The sequence below is a fragment of the Heterodontus francisci genome, chromosome 25 (genome assembly GCF_036365525.1).
Source record: "Heterodontus francisci isolate sHetFra1 chromosome 25, sHetFra1.hap1, whole genome shotgun sequence".
NCBI classification, from domain to species: Eukaryota; Metazoa; Chordata; class Chondrichthyes; order Heterodontiformes; family Heterodontidae; genus Heterodontus; species Heterodontus francisci.
This window is the reverse complement of record NC_090395.1, coordinates 20,644,674-20,666,347: the sequence shown is the minus strand read 5'-3', so window position 1 is coordinate 20,666,347 and position 21,674 is coordinate 20,644,674.

Sequence of the window (21,674 nt, the reverse complement as noted above, 5' to 3'; positions counted from 1 at the left end):
AGTCTGTCTGTGTATCTGTCAGTCTATGTTCCTGTCAGACTATGTTTCGGTCAGTCTATGTTTCGGTCAGTCTATGTTCCTGTCAGTCTGTGTTACTGTCAGTCTATGTTCTTCTCAGTCTTTGTTAATGTCAATCTGTGTTGCTGTCAGTCAGTGTTCCTCTCAGTCTATATTCCTGTCAGTCTGTGTTCCCGTCAGTCTATGTCTCGACGTCTATTTTTATGTCATTCTGTGTTCCTGTTATTCTATGTTTAAGTCTGTCTGTGTATCTGTCAGTCTGTCGTCCTGTCAGTCTATGTTTCTGTCAGTTTATGTTTCGGTCATTCTAGGTTCCAGTCAGTCTGCGTTCCTGTCAGACTATGTTTTAGTCAGTCAGTGTTCCAGTCAGTCTGTGTTCCTGTCAGTCTTTGTCCCTGTCAGTCTTTGTTTCGGTCAATCCATGTTCCTGTCAGTCTATGTTCCTGTCAGTCTGTCTTCCTGTCAGTCTGTATTCCTGTCAATCTATGTTCCTGTCAGTCTGTGTGCCTGTCATTCTGTATTCCTGTCATTCTGAGTTTCTATCAGTCTGTGTTCCTGTCATTCTGTGTTTCTGTCAGTCTGTATTCTTGTCAGTCATTGTTCTTGTAAGACTGTTCTGCTGTCGGTCTGTGTTTCTATCAGTCTGTATTCATGTCAGTCTGTGTTTCTTTCAGTCTGTGTTTCTGTCAGTCTGTGTTCCTGTCAGTCACTGTTACCATCAGTCTATGCTCCTGTCAGACGATGTTTTGGTCAGTCTATGTTCCTGTCAGTCTATGATCCTGTCAGTCTGTGTTCCTGTCAGTCTGTGTTCCTGTCAATCTATGTTCCTGCTAGTCTAAGTTCCTGTCAGTCTGTGTTCCTGTCAGTCCGTGTTCCTGTCAGTCTATGTTCCTGTCAGTCAGTGTTACTGTCAGTCTGTGTTCCTGTCAGTCCGAGTTCCTGTCAGTCTGTGTTCCTGCCAATCTGTGTTCCTGTCAGTCTATGTTCCTGTCTGTCTCTGTTTCGGTCAGTCTATGTTCCTGTCAGTCTGTGTTCCTGTCAGTCTTTGTTTCCATCAGTCTGTGTTCCTGTCAGTCTATGTTCCTGCAGTTCTGTTTTCTGTCAGTCAAAGTTCCTGTCAGTCTATATTTCGGTCAGTCTATATCTCTGTCAGTCTGTGCTCCTGTCAGTCTATGTTCCTGTCAGTCTGTGTTATCGACAGTCTATGTTCCAGTCAGATTATGTTTTGGTCAGTCTATGTTCTGGTCACTCTGTGTTCCTGTCAGTCTTTGTTCCTGTCAGTCTTTGGTTCGGTCAATCTGTGTTCCTGTCAGTCTGTGTTCCTGTCAGTCTATCTTCATGTCAGTCTTTGTTTCTGTCAGTCTGTATTCTTGTCAGTCAGAGTTCTTGTCAGTCTGTGTTCGTGTCGGTCTGTGTTCCTGTCAATCTATGTTCCTGTCAGTTTGTGTTCCTGTCAATCTATGTTCCTGTCAGTCTATGTTCTTCTCAGTCTTTCTTCCTGTCAATCTGTGTTGCTGTCAGTCATTGTTCCTCTCAGTCTATATTCCTGTCAGACTGTGTTCCCGTCAGTCTATGTCTCTATGTCTATGTTTATGTCATTCTGTGTTCCTGTTAGTCTATGTTTCAGTCTGTCTGTGTTTCGGTCATTCTAGGTTCCTGTCAGTCTGTGTTCCTGTCAGACTATGTTTTAGTCAGTCAGTGTTCCGGTCAGTCTGTGTTCCTGTCAGTCTTTGTTCCTGTCAGTCTTTGTTTCTGTCAATCCATGTTCCTGTCAGTCTATGTTCCTGTCAGTCTGTCTTCCTGTCAGTCTGTATTCCTGTCAATCTATGTTCCTGTCAGTCTGTGTTCCTGTCATTCTGTATTCCTGTCATTCTGTGTTTCTATCAGTCTGTGTTCCTGTCATTCTGTGTTTCTGTCAGTCTGTATTCTTGTCAGTCAGTGTTCTTGTCAGACTGTTTTGCTGTCGGTCTGTGTTTCCATCAGTCTGTATTGATGTCAGTCTGTGTTCCTGTCAGTCCGTGTTCCTGTCAGTCTGTGTTCCTGTCAATCTGTGTTCCTGTCAGTCTGTGTTTCTTTCAGTCTATGTTCCTGTCAGTCTGTGTTCCTGTCAGTCTATGTTCCTGTCAGTCTGTGTTACTGTCAGTCTGTGTTCCTGTCAGTCCGTGTTCCTGTCAGTCTATTTTCCTGTCAGCCTCTGTTTCCTTCATTCTGTTTTCCTGTCAGTCTATGTTCCTTCAGTTCTGTTTTCCTGTCAGTCTATGTTCCTGTCAGTCCATATTTAGCTCAGTCTATGTTTCTGTCAGTCTGTGTTCCTGTCAGTCTATGTTCTTGTGTGTCTATGTTCCTGTCAGTCTGTGTTCCTGTCAGTCTATGTTCCTGTCAGTCTTTGTTTCGGTCAATCTATTTTCCTCTCAGTCTGTTTTCCTGTCAGTCTGTCTTCCTGTTAGTCTGTGTTTCTGTCAGTCCGTGTTCCTGTCATTCTGCGTTTCTGTCTGTGTGTATTCTTGTCAGTCAGTGTTCTTGTCAGTCTGTGTTCCTGTCTGTCTGTGTTCCTGTCAATCTATGTTCTTGGCAGTTTGAGTTCCTGTCAATCTATGTTCCTGTCAGTCTATGTTCCTGTCAGTCTGTGTACCTGTCATTCTGATTTCCTGTCAGTATATGTTCCTGTCACTTTTTGTTCCTGTCAGTCTATGTTCCTGTCAGTCTGCATTCCTGTCAGTCTGTGTTCCTGACCGTCCATGTTCCTGTCAGTCTGTGTTCCTGTCAGTCTCTGTTCCGGTCTGTCTATGTTCCTGTCAGACTATGTTTTGATCAGTCTCAGTTCCTGTCATTCTATGTTCCTGTCAGTCTGTATTCCTGTCAGTCTGTGTTTCTGTCAGTCAGTGTTCCTGTCAGTCTGTCTTCCTGTCAGTCTGTGTTCCTGTCAGTCTGTAAACCTGTCAGTCTTTGTTTCATTCAGTTTTTGTATCTGTCAGTCTGTCTTCCTGTCAATTTGTTTTTCTGTCAGCCTGTGTTCCTGTCAGTCTGAGTTTCTGTCAGCCTGTGTTCCTGTCAGTCTGTGTTCCTGTCAGTGTGTGTTTCTGTCAGTGTTTCTGTCGGTCTGTGTTCCTGTCCGACTCTGTTTCTGTCAGTCTGTGTTCCTTTCAGTCAGTGTTTCTGTCAGCCTGTGTTCCTGTCAGTCTGAGTTTCTGTCAGTCTTTATTCCTGTCAGTCTGTGTTTCTTTCAGTCTGTGTTTCTGTCAGTCTTTGTTTCTGTCAGCCTGTGTTCCTGTCAGTCTGTGTTCCTGTCAGTCTATGTTCCTGTCAGTCTTTGTTTCGGTCAATCTATTTTCCTGTCAGTCTTTCTTCCTGTCAGTCTGTCTTCCTGTTAGTCTGTGTTTCTGTCAGTCCATGTTCCTGTCATTTTGCTTTTCTGTCTGTGTGTACTCTTGTCAGTCAGTGTTCTTGTCAGTCTGTGTTCCTGTCTGTCTGTGTTCCTGTCAATCTATGTTCCTGGCAGTTTGAGTTCCTGTCAATCTATGTTCCTGTCAATCTATGTTCCTGTCAGTCTGTGTTCCTGTCATTCTGTGTTCCTGTCAGTATATGTTCCTGTCAGTTTTTGTTCCTGTCAGTCTATGTTCCTGTCAGTCTGCGTTCCTGTCAGTCTGTGTTCCTGTCAGTCCATGTTCCGGACAGTCTGTGTTCCTGTCAGTCTTTGTTCCTGTCAGTCTTTGTTTCGGTCAATCCATGTTCCTGTCAGTCTATGTTCCTGTCAGCCTGTCTTCCTGTCAGTCTGTATTACTGTCAATCTATGTTCCTGTCAGTCTGTGTTCCTGTCATTCTGTATTCCTGTCAGTCTGTATTCCTGTTAGTCAGTGTTCTTGTCAGACTGTGTTGCTGTCGGTTTGTGTTTCTGTCAGTCTTTCTTCCTGTCAGTCTATGTTCCTGTCAGTCTGTGTTCCTGTCAGTCTCTGTTCCTGTCAGTCTGTGTTCCTGTCAGTCAACGTTCCTGTCAGTCTATGTTCCTGTCAGTCTATGTTTCTGTCTCTCTGTGTTTCTGTCAGTCAGTGTTCCTGGCATTCTGCGTTTCTGTCAGTCTTTCTTCCTGTCAGTCTATGTTCCTGTCATTCTGTGTTCCTGTCAGTCTGTTTTCCTGTCAATCTATGTTCCTGTCAGTCTGCGTTCCTGTCAATCTATGTTCCTGTCATTCTTTATTGCTGTCAGTCTGTCTTCCTGTCAGTCAGTGTTCTTGTCAGTCTGTGTTCCTGTCAGTCTTTCTTCCTGTCAGTCTATGTTCCTGTCTGTCTGTGTTCCTGTCAGTCTCTTTTCCTGTCAGTCTATGTTCCTGTCAGTCTGTGTTCCTGTCAGTCTGTCTTCCTGTCAGTCTGCGTTCCTCTCAGTATATGTTACTGTCAGTCTATGTTTCTGTCTGGCTGTGTTCCCTGTCAGTCTGTGTTCCCGTCAGTATATCTCCCTGTCAGTCTTTGTTCCTGTCAGTCTATGTTCCTGTCAGTATGTGTTCCTGTCAGTCTGTGTTCTTGTCAGTATATGTTCCTGTCAGTCTTTGTTCCTGTCAGTCTGTGTTCCTGTCAGCATGTGTTCCTGTCAGTCTTGTTTTCCTGTCAGTCTACGTTCCTGTCAATCGATGTTTCTGTCAGTCTGTGTTCCTGTCAGTCTGTATTTCTATCAGTCTGTGTTTCTGCCAGTCTGTGTTCCTGTCAGCCTGTTTTGCTGTCAGTCTCTGTCTTCTGTCAATCTGTGTTCCTGTCAGTCAATGTTACCATCAGTCTATGTTCCTGTCAGAATATGTTTTGGTCAGTCTATGTTTCTGTCAGTTTGTGTTCCTAACAGGCTGTGTCCTTGTCAATGAGTGTTCCTGTCAGTCTGTGTCCTGACAGTCTGTGTTCCTGTCAATGAGTGTTATGGTCAGTCTATGTTCCTGTCAGTCAGTGTACCTGTCATTCTGTGTTCCTGTCTGTCAGTTTGTGTTCCTGTCAGTCAGCGTTCCTGTCAGGATATGTTCCTGTCAGTCGTTGTTCCTGTCAGTCTATGTTCCTGTCAGTATGTGTTCCTGTCAGTCTGTTTTCCTGTCAGTCTATGTTCCTGTCACTCTATGTTCCTGTCATTCTGTGTTCCTGTCAGTCTGTGTTTCTATCAGTCTGTGTTTCTGTCAGTCTGTGTTCCTGTCAGTCTGTTTTGCTGTCAGTCTCTGTTTTCTGTCAATCTGTGTTCCTTTCAGTCACTGTTACCATCAGTCTATGTTCCTGTCAGACCATGTTTTGGTCAGTCTATGTTCCTGTCAGTCTGTGTTTCTGTCAGCGTTTCTGTCAGTCTGTATTACTGTCGGACTTTGTTTCTGTCAGTCTGTGTTCCTGACAGGCTGTGTCCTTGTCAATGAGTGTTTCTGTCAGTCTGTGTCCTGGCAGTCTGTGTTCCTGTCAATGCGTGTTACATTCAGTCTATGTTTCTGTCAGTCAGTGTCCCTGTCAGTCTGTGTTCCTGTCAGTCTGTGTTCCTTTCAGTCTGTGTTTCAGTCACACTGTACTCCTGTCACTCAGTGTTCCTGTCACTCAGTGTTCCTGTCAGTCTCTGTTCCTGTCAGTCTGTGTTTCTGTCAGCCTGAATTCCTGTCAGTCCACATTCCTGTCAGGCTGTGTTCCTGTCAGTCTGTATTCCTGTCAGTCTGTGCTTCTGGAAGTATGTGTTTCTGTCAGCCTGTGTCCTGTCAGTCTGTGTTTCTGTCAGCCTCTGTTCTTGTCAGTCTATGTACCTCTCAGACTGTGCTCCTGTCAGTCTGTGTTCCTGTCAATGATTTTTCCTGTCAGTCTGTGTCCTGTCAGTCTGTGTTCATGTCAGTCTGTTTTGCTGTCAGTCTTTGTTTTCAGTCAGTCTGTGTTCCTGTCAATCTGTGTTTCTGTCAGTCTTTGATCATTTCAGTCTGCGTTCTTTTCAGTCTATGTTCCTGTCAGTCTGTGTTCCTGTCAGTCTGTGTTCCTGTCAGTCTGTGTTTCAGTCACACTGTACTCCTGTCTCTCAGATTTACTGTCAGTCTATGTTCCTGTCAGTCTGTGTTTCTGTCAGTCTATGTCCTGTCAGTCTGTGTTTCTGTCAGCCTGAATTCCTGTCAGTCCACCTTCCTGTCAGGCTGTGTTTCTGTCAGCCTGTGTCCTCTCAGTCTGTGTTTCTGTCAGCCTCTGTTCTTGTCAGTCTTTGTTCCTGTCAGTCTGTGTTTCTGGCAGTGTTTCTGTCAGACTGTGTTCCTGTCCGACTCTGTTTCTGTAGGTCTGTGTTCCTGACAGTCTGTATTTCTATCAACCTCTGTTCCTGTCAGTCAGTGTTTCTGTCATTCTGTATCCCTGTCAGTCTGTATTCTTGTCAGTCTGTGCTTCTGTAAGTCTGTGTTTCTGTCAGCCTGTGTCCTGTCAGTCTGTGTTTCTGTCCGTCTGTGTTCCTATCAGTCTGTGTCTCTGTCAGTCTGTGTTTCTGTCAGTCCGCCTTCCTGTCAGTCTGTGTTTATGTCAGTCTGTGTCCTGTCAGTCTGCATTTGAGTCAGCCTCAGTTCCTGTCAGTCATGGTTTCTGTCAGTCTGTATTCCTGTCAGTCTGTGCTTCTGTAAGTCTGTGTTTCTGTCAGCCTGTGTCCTGTCAGTCTGTGTTCCTGTCAGCCTCTGTTCTTGTTAGTCTGTGTTCCTGTCAGTCTGTGTTTCTGGCAGTGTTTCTGTCAGTCTGTGTTCCTGTCCGACTCTGTTTCTGTCAGTCTGTGTTCCTGACAGTCTGTGTTCCTGTCAATGAGTGTTCCTGTCCGTCTGTGTCCTGACAGTCTGTGTTCCTGTCAATGAGTGTTCCTGTCCGTCTGTGTCCTGACAGTCTGTGTTCATGTCAGTCTGTTTTGCTGTCAGTCTTTGTTTTCTGTCAGTCTGTGTTCCTCTCAATCTGTGTTCCTTTCAGTCTGTGTTCCTGTCAAGCTGAATTTCTGTCAGTCTGTGTTCCTGTCAGTCTGTGTTTCTGTCAGTCAGAGTTCCTGTCATTCTGCGTTTCTGTTAGTCTATGTTCCTGTCAGTGTTTGTTCCTGTCAGTCTGCGTTCATGTCAGTCTATGTTCCTGTCAGTCTTTATTACTGTCAGTCTGTATTCCTGTCTGTCTGTGTTTCTTTCAGTCTGTGTTTCTGTCAGTCTGTGTTTCTGTCAGTCTGTATTCCTGTCAGTCTGTGCTTCTGTAAGTCTGTGTTTCTGTCAGCCGGTGTCCTCTCAGTCTGTGTTTCTGTCAGCCTCTGTTCTTGTCAGTCTGTGTTCCTGTCAGTCTGTGTTTCTGGCAGTATATCTCGCTGTCAGTCTTTGTTCCTGTCAGTCTATGTTCCTGTCAGTATGTGTTTCTGTCAGTCTGTGTTCCTGTCAGTATATGTTCCTGTCAGTCTGTCTTCCTGTCAGTCTGTGTTCCTGTCAGCATGTGTTCCGGTCAGTCTGTTTTCCTGTCAGTCTACGTTCCTGTCAATCGATGTTCCTGTCAGTCTGTGTTCCTGTCAGTCTGTCCTCCTGTCAGTCTGTATTTCTATCATTCTGTGTTTCTGCCAGTCTGTGTTCCTGTCAGACTGTTTTGCTGTCAGTCTCTGTTATCTGTCAATCTGTGTTCCTGTCAGTCAATGTTACCATCAGTCTATGTTCCTGTCAGAATATGTTTTGGTCAGTCTATGTTCCTGTCAGTCTTTGTTTCTGTCAGTGTTTCTGTCAGTCTGTATTACTGTCGGACTCTGTTTCTGTCAGTTTGTGTTCCTAACAGGCTGTGTCCTTGTCAATGAGTGTTCATGTCAGTCTGTGTCCTGACAGTCTGTGTTCCTGTCAATGAGTGTTACGATCAGTCTATGTTCCTGTCGGTCAGTGTACCTGTCAGTCTGTGTTCCTGTCAGTCTGTGTTCCTGTCAGTCAGCGTTCCTGTCAATATATGTTCCTGTCAGTCTATGTTTCTGTCTGGCTGTGTTCCCTGTCTGTCTGTGTTCCTGTCAGTATATGTTCCTGTCAGTCTTTGTTCCTGTCAGTCTATGTCCCTGTCAGTATGTGTTCCTGTCAGTCTGTTTTCCTGTCAGTCTATGTTCCTGTCACTCTATGTTACTGTCATTCTGTGTTCCTGTCAGTCTGTGTTTCTATCAGTCTGTGTTTCTGTCAGTCTGTGTTCCTGTCAGTCTGTTTTGCTGTCAGTCTCTGTTTTCTGTCAATCTGTGTTCATTTCAGTCACTGTTACCATCAGTCTATGTTCCTGTCAGACCATGTTTTGGTCAGTCTATGTTCCTGTCATTCTGTGCTTCTGTCAGTGTTTCTGTCAGTCTGTATTCCTGTCAGACTCTGTTTCTGTCAGTTTGTGTTCCTAACAGGCTGTGGCCTTGTCAATGAGTGTTCCTGTCAGTCTGTGTCCTGACAGTCTGTGTTCCTGTCAATGAGTGTTACGGTCAGTCTGTGTTCCTGTCAGTCAGTGTACCTGTCAGTCTGTGTTCCTGTCAGTCTGTGTTCCTGTCAGTCAGCGTTCCTGTCAATATATGTTCCTGTCAGTCTATGTTTCTGTCTGGCTGTGTTCCCTGTCTGTCTTTGTTCCTGTCAGTATATGTTCCTGTCAGTATGTGTTCCTGTCAGTCTGTGTTCCTGTCAGTCTATGTTCCTGTCACTCTATGTTCCTGTCAGTCTGTTTTCCTGTCAGTCTATGTTCCTGTCACTCTATGTTCCTGTCATTCTGTGTTCCTGTCAGTCTGTGTTTCTATCAGTCTGTGTTCCTGTCAGTCTATGTTCCTGTCACTCTATGTTCCTGTCATTCTGTGTTCCTGTCAGTCTGTGTTTCTATCAGTCTGTGTTTCTGTCAGTCTGTGTTCCTGTCAGTCTGTTTTGCTGTCAGTCTCTGTTTTCTGTCAATCTGTGTTCCTTTCAGTCACTGTTACCATCAGTCTATGTTCCTGTCAGACCATGTTTTGGTCAGTCTATGTTCCTGTCAGTCTGTGTTTCTGTCAGCGTTTCTGTCAGTCTGTATTACTGTCGGACTCTGTTTCTGTCAGTCTGTGTTCCTGACAGGCTGTGTCCTTGTCAATGACTGTTCCTGTCAGTCTGTGTCCTGGCAGTCTGTGTTCCTGTCAATGCGTGTTACGTTCAGTCTATGTTCCTGTCAGTCAGTGTCCCTGTCAGTCTGTGTTCCTGTCAGTCTGTGTTCCTTTCAGTCTGTGTTTCAGTCACACTGTACTCCTGTCACTCAGTGTTCCTGTCAGCCTATGTCCTATCAGTCTGTGTTTCTGTCAGCCTGAAATCCTGTCAGTCCACATTCCAGTCAGGCTGTGTTTCTGTCAGTCTGTATTCCTGTCAGTCTGTGTTTCTGTCAGCCTCTGTTCTTGTCAGTCTAAGTTCCTCTCAGACTGTGCTCCTGTCAGTCTGTGTTCCTGTCAATGATTTTTCCTGTCAGTCTGTGTCCTGTCAGTCTGTGTTCATGTCAGTCTGTTTTGCTGTCAGTCTTTGTTTTCTGTCAGTCTGTGTTCCTGTCAATCTGTGTTTCTGTCAGTCTTTGATCATTTCAGTCTGCGTTCTTTTCAGTCTATGTTCCTGTCAGTCTGTGTTCCTGTCAGTCTGTGTTCCTGTCAGTCTGTGTTTCAGTCACACTGTACTCCTGTCTCTCAGATTTACTGTCAGTCTATGTTCCTGTCAGTCTGTGTTTCTGTCAGTCTATGTCCTGTCAGTCTGTGTTTCTGTCAGCCTGAATTCCTGTCAGTCCACCTTCCTGTCAGGCTGTGTTTCTGTCAGTCTGTATTCCTGTCAGTCTGTGTTTCTGTAAGTCTGTGTTTCTGTCAGCCTGTGTCCTCTCAGTATGTGTTTCTGTCAGACTCTGTTCTTGTCAGTCTGTGCTCCTGTCAGTCTATGTTTCTGGCAGTGTTTCTGTCAGTCTGTGTTCCTGTCCGACTCTGTTTCTGTCAGTCTGTGTTCCTGACAGTCTTTATTTAAGTCAGCCTCTGTTCCTGTCAGTCAGTGTTTCTGTCATTCTGTATCCCTGTCAGTCTGTATTCCTGTCAGTCTGTGCTTCTGTAAGTCTGTGTTTCTGTCAGCCTGTGTCCTGTCAGTCTGTGTTTCTGTCCGTCTGTGTTCCTATCAGTCTGTGTCTCTGTCAGTCTGTGTTTATGTCAGTCTGTGTCCTGTCAGTCTTCATTTGAGTCAGCCTCAGTTCCTGTCAGTCATGGTTTCTGTCAGTCTGTATTCCTGTCTGTCTGTGCTTCTGTAAGTCTGTGTTTCTGTCAGCCTGTGTCCTGTCAGTCTGTGTTCCTGTCAGCCTCTGTTCTTGTCAGTCTGTGTTCCTGTCAGTCTGTGTTTCTGGCAGTGTTTCTGTCAGTCTGTGTTCCTGTCCGACTCTGTTTCTGTCAGTCTGTGTTCCTGACAGTCTGTGTTCTTGTCCGACTCTGTTCCTGTCAGTTTGTGTTCCTGTCAGTCTATGTTCTTGTCAGTCTTTATTCCTGTCAGTCTGTATACCTGTCAGTCAGTGTTGTTGTTAGTCTTTGTTCCTGTCAGTCTGTGTTCCTGTCAGTCTGTTTTGCTGTCAGTCTGCGTTCCTGTCACTCTAAGTTCCTGTCAGTCTTTATTCCTGTATGTCTGTATTCTTGTCAGTCAGAGTTCTTGTCAGTCTGAGTTCCTGTCGGTCAGTGTTTCTGTCAGTCTGTATTCCTGTCAGTCTGTGTTCCTGTCAGACTGCGTTCCTGTCAGTCTATGTTCCTGTCAGTCTTTATTCCTGTCAGTCTGTATTCCTCTCAGTCAGTGTTCTTGTCAGTGTGTGTTCCTGTCAGTCTGTGTTCCTGTCAGTCTGTGTTCCTGTCAGTATATGTTCCAGTCAGTCAATGTTTCTGTCAGTCTGTGTTCCCTGACAGTCGTTGTTCCTGTCAGTATATGTTCCTGTCAGTCTTTGATCTTGTCAGTCTATGTTCCTGTCAGTTTGTGTTCCTGTCAGTATGTGTTCCTGTTAGTCTGTTTTCCTGTCAGTCTATGTTCCTGTCAATCCATGTTCCTGTCAGTCTGTGTTCCTGTCAGTCTGTCTTCCTGTCAGTCTGTGTTTCTATCAGTCTGTGTTCCTGTCATTCTGCGTTTCTGTCAGTCTGTATTATTGTCTGTCAGTCTTCTTGTCAGTCTGTGTTCCTGTCGGACTGTGTTTCTGTCAGTCTGTATTCCTGTCAGTCTGTGTTTCTTTCAGTCTGTGTTTCTGTCAGTCTATGTTCCTGTCAGTCTGTTTTGCTGTCAGTCTCTGTTTTCTGTCAGTCTGTGTTCCTGTCAGTCACTGTTACCATCTGACTATGCTCCTGTCAGGCTATGTTTTGGTCAGTCTATGTTCCTGTCAGTCTGTATTTCTGTCAGTGTTTCTGTCAGTCTGTGTTCCTGACAGGTTGTGTCCTTGTCAATGAGTGTTCCTGTCAGTCTGTGTCCTGACAGTCTGTGTTCCTGTCAATGAGTGTTACGGTCAGTCTAGGTTACTGTCAGTCAGTGTTCCTGTCAGTCTGTGTATCTGTCAGTCTGTGTTCCTGTCTGTCTGTGTTTCAGTCACACTGTACTCCTGTCACTCAGTGTTCATGTCAGTCTATGTTCCTGTCAGTCTGTGTTTCTGTCAACCTTAATTCCTGTCAGTCCGCCTTCCTGTCAGGCTGTTTTTCTGTCAGTCTGTGTCCAGTCAGTCTGCATTTCAGTCAGCCTCAGTTCCTGTCAGTCAGTGTTTCTGTCAGTCTGTATTCCTTTCAGTCTACGCTTCTGTAAGTCTGTGTTTCTGTCAGCCTCGGTTCTTGTTAGTCTGTGTTCCTGTCAGTCTGTGTTTCAGGCAGTGTTTCAGTCAGTCTGTGTTTTTCTGCGACTCTGTTTCAGTCAGTCTGTGTATCGGTCAGTCTGTCTTCCTGTCAGTCTGTGTTCCTGTCATTCTGTGTTCCTGTCAGTCTGCGTTCCTGTCAGTATATGTTCCTGTCAGTCTATGTTTCTGTCTGTCAGTGTTCCCTGTTAGTCTTAGTTCCTGTCAGTATATGTTCCTGTCAGTCAGCGTTCCTGTCAGTCTATGTTCCTGTCAGTTTGTGTTCCTGGCATTCTGTTTTCCTGTCAGTCTATGTTCCTGTCAGTCTGTGTTCCTGTCAGTCTGTGTTCCTGTCAGTCTGCGTTCCTGTCAGTATATGTTCCTGTCAGTCTATGTTTCTGTCTGTCTGTGTTCCCTGTCATTCTGTGTTCCTGTCAGTATATGTTCCTGTCAGTCTTTGTTCCTGTCAGTCTCTGTTCCTGTCAGTATGTGTTCCTGTCAGTCTGTTTTCCTGTCAGTCTATGTTCATGTCAATCTGTGTTCCTGTCAGTCTGTGTTCCTGTCAGTCTGCTTTCCTGTCAGTCTGCGTTTCTAGCTGTCTGTGTTACTGTCATTCTGCGTTTCCGTCAGTCTGTATTCTTGTCAGTCAGTGTCCTTGTCAGTCTGTGTTCCTGATCGATCTGTGTTTCTGTCAGTCTGTATTCCAGTCAGTATGTCATCCTGTCAGTCAGTGTTCTTGTCAGTCTGTGTTCCTGTCTGTCTGTGTTCCTGTCAATCTATGTTCCTGGCAGTTTGAGTTCCTGTCAGTCTGTTTTCCTGTCAATCTATGTTCCTGTCAGTCTGTGTTCCTGTCATTCTGTGTTCCTGTCAGTATATGTTCCTGTCAGTTTTTGTTCCTGTCAGTCTATGTTCCTGTCAGTCTGCGTTCCTGTCAGTCTGTGTTCCTGTCAGTCCATGTTCCGGACAGTCTGTGTTCCTGTCAGTCTTTGTTCCTGTCAGTCTTTGTTTCGGTCAATCCATGTTCCTGTCAGTCTATGTTCCTGTCAGCCTGTCTTCCTGTCAGTCTGTATTACTGTCAATCTATGTTCCTGTCAGTCTGTGTTCCTGTCATTCTGTATTCCTGTCAGTCTGTATTCCTGTCAGTCAGTGTTCTTGTCAGACTGTGTTGCTGTCGGTTTGTGTTTCTGTCAGTCTTTCTTCCTGTCAGTCTATGTTCCTGTCAGTCTGTGTTCCTGTCAGTCTCTGTTCCTGTCAGTCTGTGTTCCTGTCAGTCAGCGTTCCTGTCAGTCTATGTTCCTGTCAGTCTATGTTTCTGTCTCTCTGTGTTTCTGTCAGTCAGTGTTCCTGGCATTCTGCGTTTCTGTCAGTCTTTCTTCCTGTCAGTCTATGTTCCTGTCATTCTGTGTTCCTGTCAGTCTGTTTTCCTGTCAATCTATGTTCCTGTCAGTCTGCGTTCCTGTCAATCTATGTTCCTGTCATTCTTTATTGCTGTCAGTCTGTCTTCCTGTCAGTCAGTGTTCTTGTCAGTCTGTGTTCCTGTCAGTCTTTCTTCCTGTCAGTCTATGTTCCTGTCTGTCTGTGTTCCTGTCAGTCTCTTTTCCTGTCAGTCTATGTTCCTGTCAGTCTGTGTTCCTGTCAGTCTGTCTTCCTGTCAGTCTGCGTTCCTCTCAGTATATGTTACTGTCAGTCTATGTTTCTGTCTGGCTGTGTTCCCTGTCAGTCTGTGTTCCCGTCAGTATATCTCCCTGTCAGTCTTTGTTCCTGTCAGTCTATGTTCCTGTCAGTATGTGTTCCTGTCAGTCTGTGTTCTTGTCAGTATATGTTCCTGTCAGTCTTTGTTCCTGTCAGTCTGTGTTCCTGTCAGCATGTGTTCCTGTCAGTCTTGTTTTCCTGTCAGTCTACGTTCCTGTCAATCGATGTTTCTGTCAGTCTGTGTTCCTGTCAGTCTGTATTTCTATCAGTCTGTGTTTCTGCCAGTCTGTGTTCCTGTCAGCCTGTTTTGCTGTCAGTCTCTGTCTTCTGTCAATCTGTGTTCCTGTCAGTCAATGTTACCATCAGTCTATGTTCCTGTCAGAATATGTTTTGGTCAGTCTATGTTTCTGTCAGTTTGTGTTCCTAACAGGCTGTGTCCTTGTCAATGAGTGTTCCTGTCAGTCTGTGTCCTGACAGTCTGTGTTCCTGTCAATGAGTGTTATGGTCAGTCTATGTTCCTGTCAGTCAGTGTACCTGTCATTCTGTGTTCCTGTCTGTCAGTTTGTGTTCCTGTCAGTCAGCGTTCCTGTCAGGATATGTTCCTGTCAGTCGTTGTTCCTGTCAGTCTATGTTCCTGTCAGTATGTGTTCCTGTCAGTCTGTTTTCCTGTCAGTCTATGTTCCTGTCACTCTATGTTCCTGTCATTCTGTGTTCCTGTCAGTCTGTGTTTCTATCAGTCTGTGTTTCTGTCAGTCTGTGTTCCTGTCAGTCTGTTTTGCTGTCAGTCTCTGTTTTCTGTCAATCTGTGTTCCTTTCAGTCACTGTTACCATCAGTCTATGTTCCTGTCAGACCATGTTTTGGTCAGTCTATGTTCCTGTCAGTCTGTGTTTCTGTCAGCGTTTCTGTCAGTCTGTATTACTGTCGGACTTTGTTTCTGTCAGTCTGTGTTCCTGACAGGCTGTGTCCTTGTCAATGAGTGTTTCTGTCAGTCTGTGTCCTGGCAGTCTGTGTTCCTGTCAATGCGTGTTACATTCAGTCTATGTTTCTGTCAGTCAGTGTCCCTGTCAGTCTGTGTTCCTGTCAGTCTGTGTTCCTTTCAGTCTGTGTTTCAGTCACACTGTACTCCTGTCACTCAGTGTTCCTGTCACTCAGTGTTCCTGTCAGTCTCTGTTCCTGTCAGTCTGTGTTTCTGTCAGCCTGAATTCCTGTCAGTCCACATTCCTGTCAGGCTGTGTTTCTGTCAGTCTGTATTCCTGTCAGTCTGTGCTTCTGGAAGTATGTGTTTCTGTCAGCCTGTGTCCTGTCAGTCTGTGTTTCTGTCAGCCTCTGTTCTTGTCAGTCTATGTACCTCTCAGACTGTGCTCCTGTCAGTCTGTGTTCCTGTCAATGATTTTTCCTGTCAGTCTGTGTCCTGTCAGTCTGTGTTCATGTCAGTCTGTTTTGCTGTCAGTCTTTGTTTTCAGTCAGTCTGTGTTCCTGTCAATCTGTGTTTCTGTCAGTCTTTGATCATTTCAGTCTGCGTTCTTTTCAGTCTATGTTCCTGTCAGTCTGTGTTCCTGTCAGTCTGTGTTCCTGTCAGTCTGTGTTTCAGTCACACTGTACTCCTGTCTCTCAGATTTACTGTCAGTCTATGTTCCTGTCAGTCTGTGTTTCTGTCAGTCTATGTCCTGTCAGTCTGTGTTTCTGTCAGCCTGAATTCCTGTCAGTCCACCTTCCTGTCAGGCTGTGTTTCTGTCAGCCTGTGTCCTCTCAGTCTGTGTTTCTGTCAGCCTCTGTTCTTGTCAGTCTTTGTTCCTGTCAGTCTGTGTTTCTGGCAGTGTTTCTGTCAGACTGTGTTCCTGTCCGACTCTGTTTCTGTAGGTCTGTGTTCCTGACAGTCTGTATTTCTATCAACCTCTGTTCCTGTCAGTCAGTGTTTCTGTCATTCTGTATCCCTGTCAGTCTGTATTCCTGTCAGTCTGTGCTTCTGTAAGTCTGTGTTTCTGTCAGCCTGTGTCCTGTCAGTCTGTGTTTCTGTCCGTCTGTGTTCCTATCAGTCTGTGTCTCTGTCAGTCTGTGTTTCTGTCAGTCCGCCTTCCTGTCAGTCTGTGTTTATGTCAGTCTGTGTTTCTGTCAGTCTGTGTTCCTGTCAGTCTGTTTTGCTGTCAGTCTCTGTTTTCTGTCAATCTGTGTTCCTTTCAGTCACTGTTACCATCAGTCTATGTTCCTGTCAGACCATGTTTTGGTCAGTCTATGTTCCTGTCAGTCTGTGTTTCTGTCAGCGTTTCTGTCAGTCTGTATTACTGTCGGACTTTGTTTCTGTCAGTCTGTGTTCCTGACAGGCTGTGTCCTTGTCAATGAGTGTTTCTGTCAGTCTGTGTCCTGGCAGTCTGTGTTCCTGTCAATGCGTGTTACATTCAGTCTATGTTTCTGTCAGTCAGTGTCCCTGTCAGTCTGTGTTCCTGTCAGTCTGTGTTCCTTTCAGTCTGTGTTTCAGTCACACTGTACTCCTGTCACTCAGTGTTCCTGTCACTCAGTGTTCCTGTCAGTCTCTGTTCCTGTCAGTCTGTGTTTCTGTCAGCCTGAATTCCTGTCAGTCCACATTCCTGTCAGGCTGTGTTTCTGTCAGTCTGTATTCCTGTCAGTCTGTGCTTCTGGAAGTATGTGTTTCTGTCAGCCTGTGTCCTGTCAGTCTGTGTTTCTGTCAGCCTCTGTTCTTGTCAGTCTATGTACCTCTCAGACTGTGCTCCTGTCAGTCTGTGTTCCTGTCAATGATTTTTCCTGTCAGTCTGTGTCCTGTCAGTCTGTGTTCATGTCAGTCTGTTTTGCTGTCAGTCTTTGTTTTCAGTCAGTCTGTGTTCCTGTCAATCTGTGTTTCTGTCAGTCTTTGATCATTTCAGTCTGCGTTCTTTTCAGTCTATGTTCCTGTCAGTCTGTGTTCCTGTCAGTCTGTGTTCCTGTCAGTCTGTGTTTCAGTCACACTGTACTCCTGTCTCTCAGATTTACTGTCAGTCTATGTTCCTGTCAGTCTGTGTTTCTGTCAGTCTATGTCCTGTCAGTCTGTGTTTCTGTCAGCCTGAATTCCTGTCAGTCCACCTTCCTGTCAGGCTGTGTTTCTGTCAGCCTGTGTCCTCTCAGTCTGTGTTTCTGTCAGCCTCTGTTCTTGTCAGTCTTTGTTCCTGTCAGTCTGTGTTTCTGGCAGTGTTTCTGTCAGACTGTGTTCCTGTCCGACTCTGTTTCTGTAGGTCTGTGTTCCTGACAGTCTGTATTTCTATCAACCTCTGTTCCTGTCAGTCAGTGTTTCTGTCATTCTGTATCCCTGTCAGTCTGTATTCCTGTCAGTCTGTGCTTCTGTAAGTCTGTGTTTCTGTCAGCCTGTGTCCTGTCAGTCTGTGTTTCTGTCCGTCTGTGTTCCTATCAGTCTGTGTCTCTGTCAGTCTGTGTTTCTGTCAGTCCGCCTTCCTGTCAGTCTGTGTTTATGTCAGTCTGTGTCCTGTCAGTCTGCATTTGAGTCAGCCTCAGTTCCTGTCAGTCATGGTTTCTGTCAGTCTGTATTCCTGTCAGTCTGTGCTTCTGTAAGTCTGTGTTTCTGTCAGCCTGTGTCCTGTCAGTCTGTGTTCCTGTCAGCCTCTGTTCTTGTCAGTCTTTGTTCCTGTCAGTCTGTGTTTCTGGCAGTGTTTCTGTCAGACTGTGTTCCTGTCCGACTCTGTTTCTGTAGGTCTGTGTTCCTGACAGTCTGTATTTCTATCAACCTCTGTTCCTGTCAGTCAGTGTTTCTGTCATTCTGTATCCCTGTCAGTCTGTATTCCTGTCAGTCTGTGCTTCTGTAAGTCTGTGTTTCTGTCAGCCTGTGTCCTGTCAGTCTGTGTTTCTGTCCGTCTGTGTTCCTATCAGTCTGTGTCTCTGTCAGTCTGTGTTTCTGTCAGTCCGCCTTCCTGTCAGTCTGTGTTTATGTCAGTCTGTGTCCTGTCAGTCTGCATTTGAGTCAGCCTCAGTTCCTGTCAGTCATGGTTTCTGTCAGTCTGTATTCCTGTCAGTCTGTGCTTCTGTAAGTCTGTGTTTCTGTCAGCCTGTGTCCTGTCAGTCTGTGTTCCTGTCAGCCTCTGTTCTTGTCAGTCTGTGTTCCTGTCAGTCTGTGTTTCTGGCAGTGTTTCTGTCAGTCTGTGTTCCTGTCCGACTCTGTTTCTGTCAGTCTGTGTTCCTGACAGTCTGTGTTCCTGTCAATGAGTGTTCCTGTCCGTCTGTGTCCTGACAGTCTGTGTTCCTGTCAATGAGTGTTCCTGTCCGTCTGTGTCCTGACAGTCTGTGTTCATGTCAGTCTGTTTTGCTGTCAGTCTTTGTTTTCTGTCAGTCTGTGTTCCTCTCAATCTGTGTTCCTTTCAGTCTGTGTTCCTGTCAAGCTGAATTTCTGTCAGTCTGTGTTCCTGTCAGTCTGTGTTTCTGTCAGTCAGAGTTCCTGTCATTCTGCGTTTCTGTTAGTCTATGTTCCTGTCAGTGTTTGTTCCTGTCAGTCTGCGTTCATGTCAGTCTATGTTCCTGTCAGTCTTTATTACTGTCAGTCTGTATTCCTGTCTGTCTGTGTTTCTTTCAGTCTGTGTTTCTGTCAGTCTGTGTTTCTGTCAGTCTGTATTCCTGTCAGTCTGTGCTTCTGTAAGTCTGTGTTTCTGTCAGCCGGTGTCCTCTCAGTCTGTGTTTCTGTCAGCCTCTGTTCTTGTCAGTCTGTGTTCCTGTCAGTCTGTGTTTCTGGCAGTATATCTCGCTGTCAGTCTTTGTTCCTGTCAGTCTATGTTCCTGTCAGTATGTGTTTCTGTCAGTCTGTGTTCCTGTCAGTATATGTTCCTGTCAGTCTGTCTTCCTGTCAGTCTGTGTTCCTGTCAGCATGTGTTCCGGTCAGTCTGTTTTCCTGTCAGTCTACGTTCCTGTCAATCGATGTTCCTGTCAGTCTGTGTTCCTGTCAGTCTGTCCTCCTGTCAGTCTGTATTTCTATCATTCTGTGTTTCTGCCAGTCTGTGTTCCTGTCAGACTGTTTTGCTGTCAGTCTCTGTTATCTGTCAATCTGTGTTCCTGTCAGTCAATGTTACCATCAGTCTATGTTCCTGTCAGAATATGTTTTGGTCAGTCTATGTTCCTGTCAGTCTTTGTTTCTGTCAGTGTTTCTGTCAGTCTGTATTACTGTCGGACTCTGTTTCTGTCAGTTTGTGTTCCTAACAGGCTGTGTCCTTGTCAATGAGTGTTCATGTCAGTCTGTGTCCTGACAGTCTGTGTTCCTGTCAATGAGTGTTACGATCAGTCTATGTTCCTGTCGGTCAGTGTACCTGTCAGTCTGTGTTCCTGTCAGTCTGTGTTCCTGTCAGTCAGCGTTCCTGTCAATATATGTTCCTGTCAGTCTATGTTTCTGTCTGGCTGTGTTCCCTGTCTGTCTGTGTTCCTGTCAGTATATGTTCCTGTCAGTCTTTGTTCCTGTCAGTCTATGTCCCTGTCAGTATGTGTTCCTGTCAGTCTGTTTTCCTGTCAGTCTATGTTCCTGTCACTCTATGTTACTGTCATTCTGTGTTCCTGTCAGTCTGTGTTTCTATCAGTCTGTGTTTCTGTCAGTCTGTGTTCCTGTCAGTCTGTTTTGCTGTCAGTCTCTGTTTTCTGTCAATCTGTGTTCCTTTCAGTCACTGTTACCATCAGTCTATGTTCCTGTCAGACCATGTTTTGGTCAGTCTATGTTCCTGTCATTCTGTGCTTCTGTCAGTGTTTCTGTCAGTCTGTATTCCTGTCAGACTCTGTTTCTGTCAGTTTGTGTTCCTAACAGGCTGTGGCCTTGTCAATGAGTGTTCCTGTCAGTCTGTGTCCTGACAGTCTGTGTTCCTGTCAATGAGTGTTACGGTCAGTCTGTGTTCCTGTCAGTCAGTGTACCTGTCAGTCTGTGTTCCTGTCAGTCTGTGTTCCTGTCAGTCAGCGTTCCTGTCAATATATGTTCCTGTCAGTCTATGTTTCTGTCTGGCTGTGTTCCCTGTCTGTCTTTGTTCCTGTCAGTATATGTTCCTGTCAGTATGTGTTCCTGTCAGTCTGTGTTCCTGTCAGTCTATGTTCCTGTCACTCTATGTTCCTGTCAGTCTGTTTTCCTGTCAGTCTATGTTCCTGTCACTCTATGTTCCTGTCATTCTGTGTTCCTGTCAGTCTGTGTTTCTATCAGTCTGTGTTCCTGTCAGTCTATGTTCCTGTCACTCTATGTTCCTGTCATTCTGTGTTCCTGTCAGTCTGTGTTTCTATCAGTCTGTGTTTCTGTCAGTCTGTGTTCCTGTCAGTCTGTTTTGCTGTCAGTCTCTGTTTTCTGTCAATCTGTGTTCCTTTCAGTCACTGTTACCATCAGTCTATGTTCCTGTCAGACCATGTTTTGGTCAGTCTATGTTCCTGTCAGTCTGTGTTTCTGTCAGCGTTTCTGTCAGTCTGTATTACTGTCGGACTCTGTTTCTGTCAGTCTGTGTTCCTGACAGGCTGTGTCCTTGTCAATGACTGTTCCTGTCAGTCTGTGTCCTGGCAGTCTGTGTTCCTGTCAATGCGTGTTACGTTCAGTCTATGTTCCTGTCAGTCAGTGTCCCTGTCAGTCTGTGTTCCTGTCAGTCTGTGTTCCTTTCAGTCTGTGTTTCAGTCACACTGTACTCCTGTCACTCAGTGTTCCTGTCAGTCTATGTCCTATCAGTCTGTGTTTCTGTCAGCCTGAAATCCTGTCAGTCCACATTCCAGTCAGGCTGTGTTTCTGTCAGTCTGTATTCCTGTCAGTCTGTGTTTCTGTCAGCCTCTGTTCTTGTCAGTCTAAGTTCCTCTCAGACTGTGCTCCTGTCAGTCTGTGTTCCTGTCAATGATTTTTCCTGTCAGTCTGTGTCCTGTCAGTCTGTGTTCATGTCAGTCTGTTTTGCTGTCAGTCTTTGTTTTCTGTCAGTCTGTGTTCCTGTCAATCTGTGTTTCTGTCAGTCTTTGATCATTTCAGTCTGCGTTCTTTTCAGTCTATGTTCCTGTCAGTCTGTGTTCCTGTCAGTCTGTGTTCCTGTCAGTCTGTGTTTCAGTCACACTGTACTCCTGTCTCTCAGATTTACTGTCAGTCTATGTTCCTGTCAGTCTGTGTTTCTGTCAGTCTATGTCCTGTCAGTCTGTGTTTCTGTCAGCCTGAATTCCTGTCAGTCCACCTTCCTGTCAGGCTGTGTTTCTGTCAGTCTGTATTCCTGTCAGTCTGTGTTTCTGTAAGTCTGTGTTTCTGTCAGCCTGTGTCCTCTCAGTCTGTGTTTCTGTCAGACTCTGTTCTTGTCAGTCTGTGCTCCTGTCAGTCTATGTTTCTGGCAGTGTTTCTGTCAGTCTGTGTTCCTGTCCGACTCTGTTTCTGTCAGTCTGTGTTCCTGACAGTCTTTATTTAAGTCAGCCTCTGTTCCTGTCAGTCAATGTTTCTGTCATTCTGTATCCCTGTCAGTCTGTATTCCTGTCAGTCTGTGCTTCTGTAAGTCTGTGTTTCTGTCAGCCTGTGTCCTGTCAGTCTGTGTTTCTGTCCGTCTGTGTTCCTATCAGTCTGTGTCTCTGTCAGTCTGTGTTTATGTCAGTCTGTGTCCTGTCAGTCTTCATTTGAGTCAGCCTCAGTTCCTGTCAGTCATGGTTTCTGTCAGTCTGTATTCCTGTCTGTCTGTGCTTCTGTAAGTCTGTGTTTCTGTCAGCCTGTGTCCTGTCAGTCTGTGTTCCTGTCAGCCTCTGTTCTTGTCAGTCTGTGTTCCTGTCAGTCTGTGTTTCTGGCAGTGTTTCTGTCAGTCTGTGTTCCTGTCCGACTCTGTTTCTGTCAGTCTGTGTTCCTGACAGTCTGTGTTCTTGTCCGACTCTGTTCCTGTCAGTTTGTGTTCCTGTCAGTCTATGTTCTTGTCAGTCTTTATTCCTGTCAGTCTGTATACCTGTCAGTCAGTGTTGTTGTTAGTCTTTGTTCCTGTCAGTCTGTGTTCCTGTCAGTCTGTTTTGCTGTCAGTCTGCGTTCCTGTCACTCTAAGTTCCTGTCAGTCTTTATTCCTGTATGTCTGTATTCTTGTCAGTCAGAGTTCTTGTCAGTCTGAGTTCCTGTCGGTCAGTGTTTCTGTCAGTCTGTATTCCTGTCAGTCTGTGTTCCTGTCAGACTGCGTTCCTGTCAGTCTATGTTCCTGTCAGTCTTTATTCCTGTCAGTCTGTATTCCTCTCAGTCAGTGTTCTTGTCAGTGTGTGTTCCTGTCAGT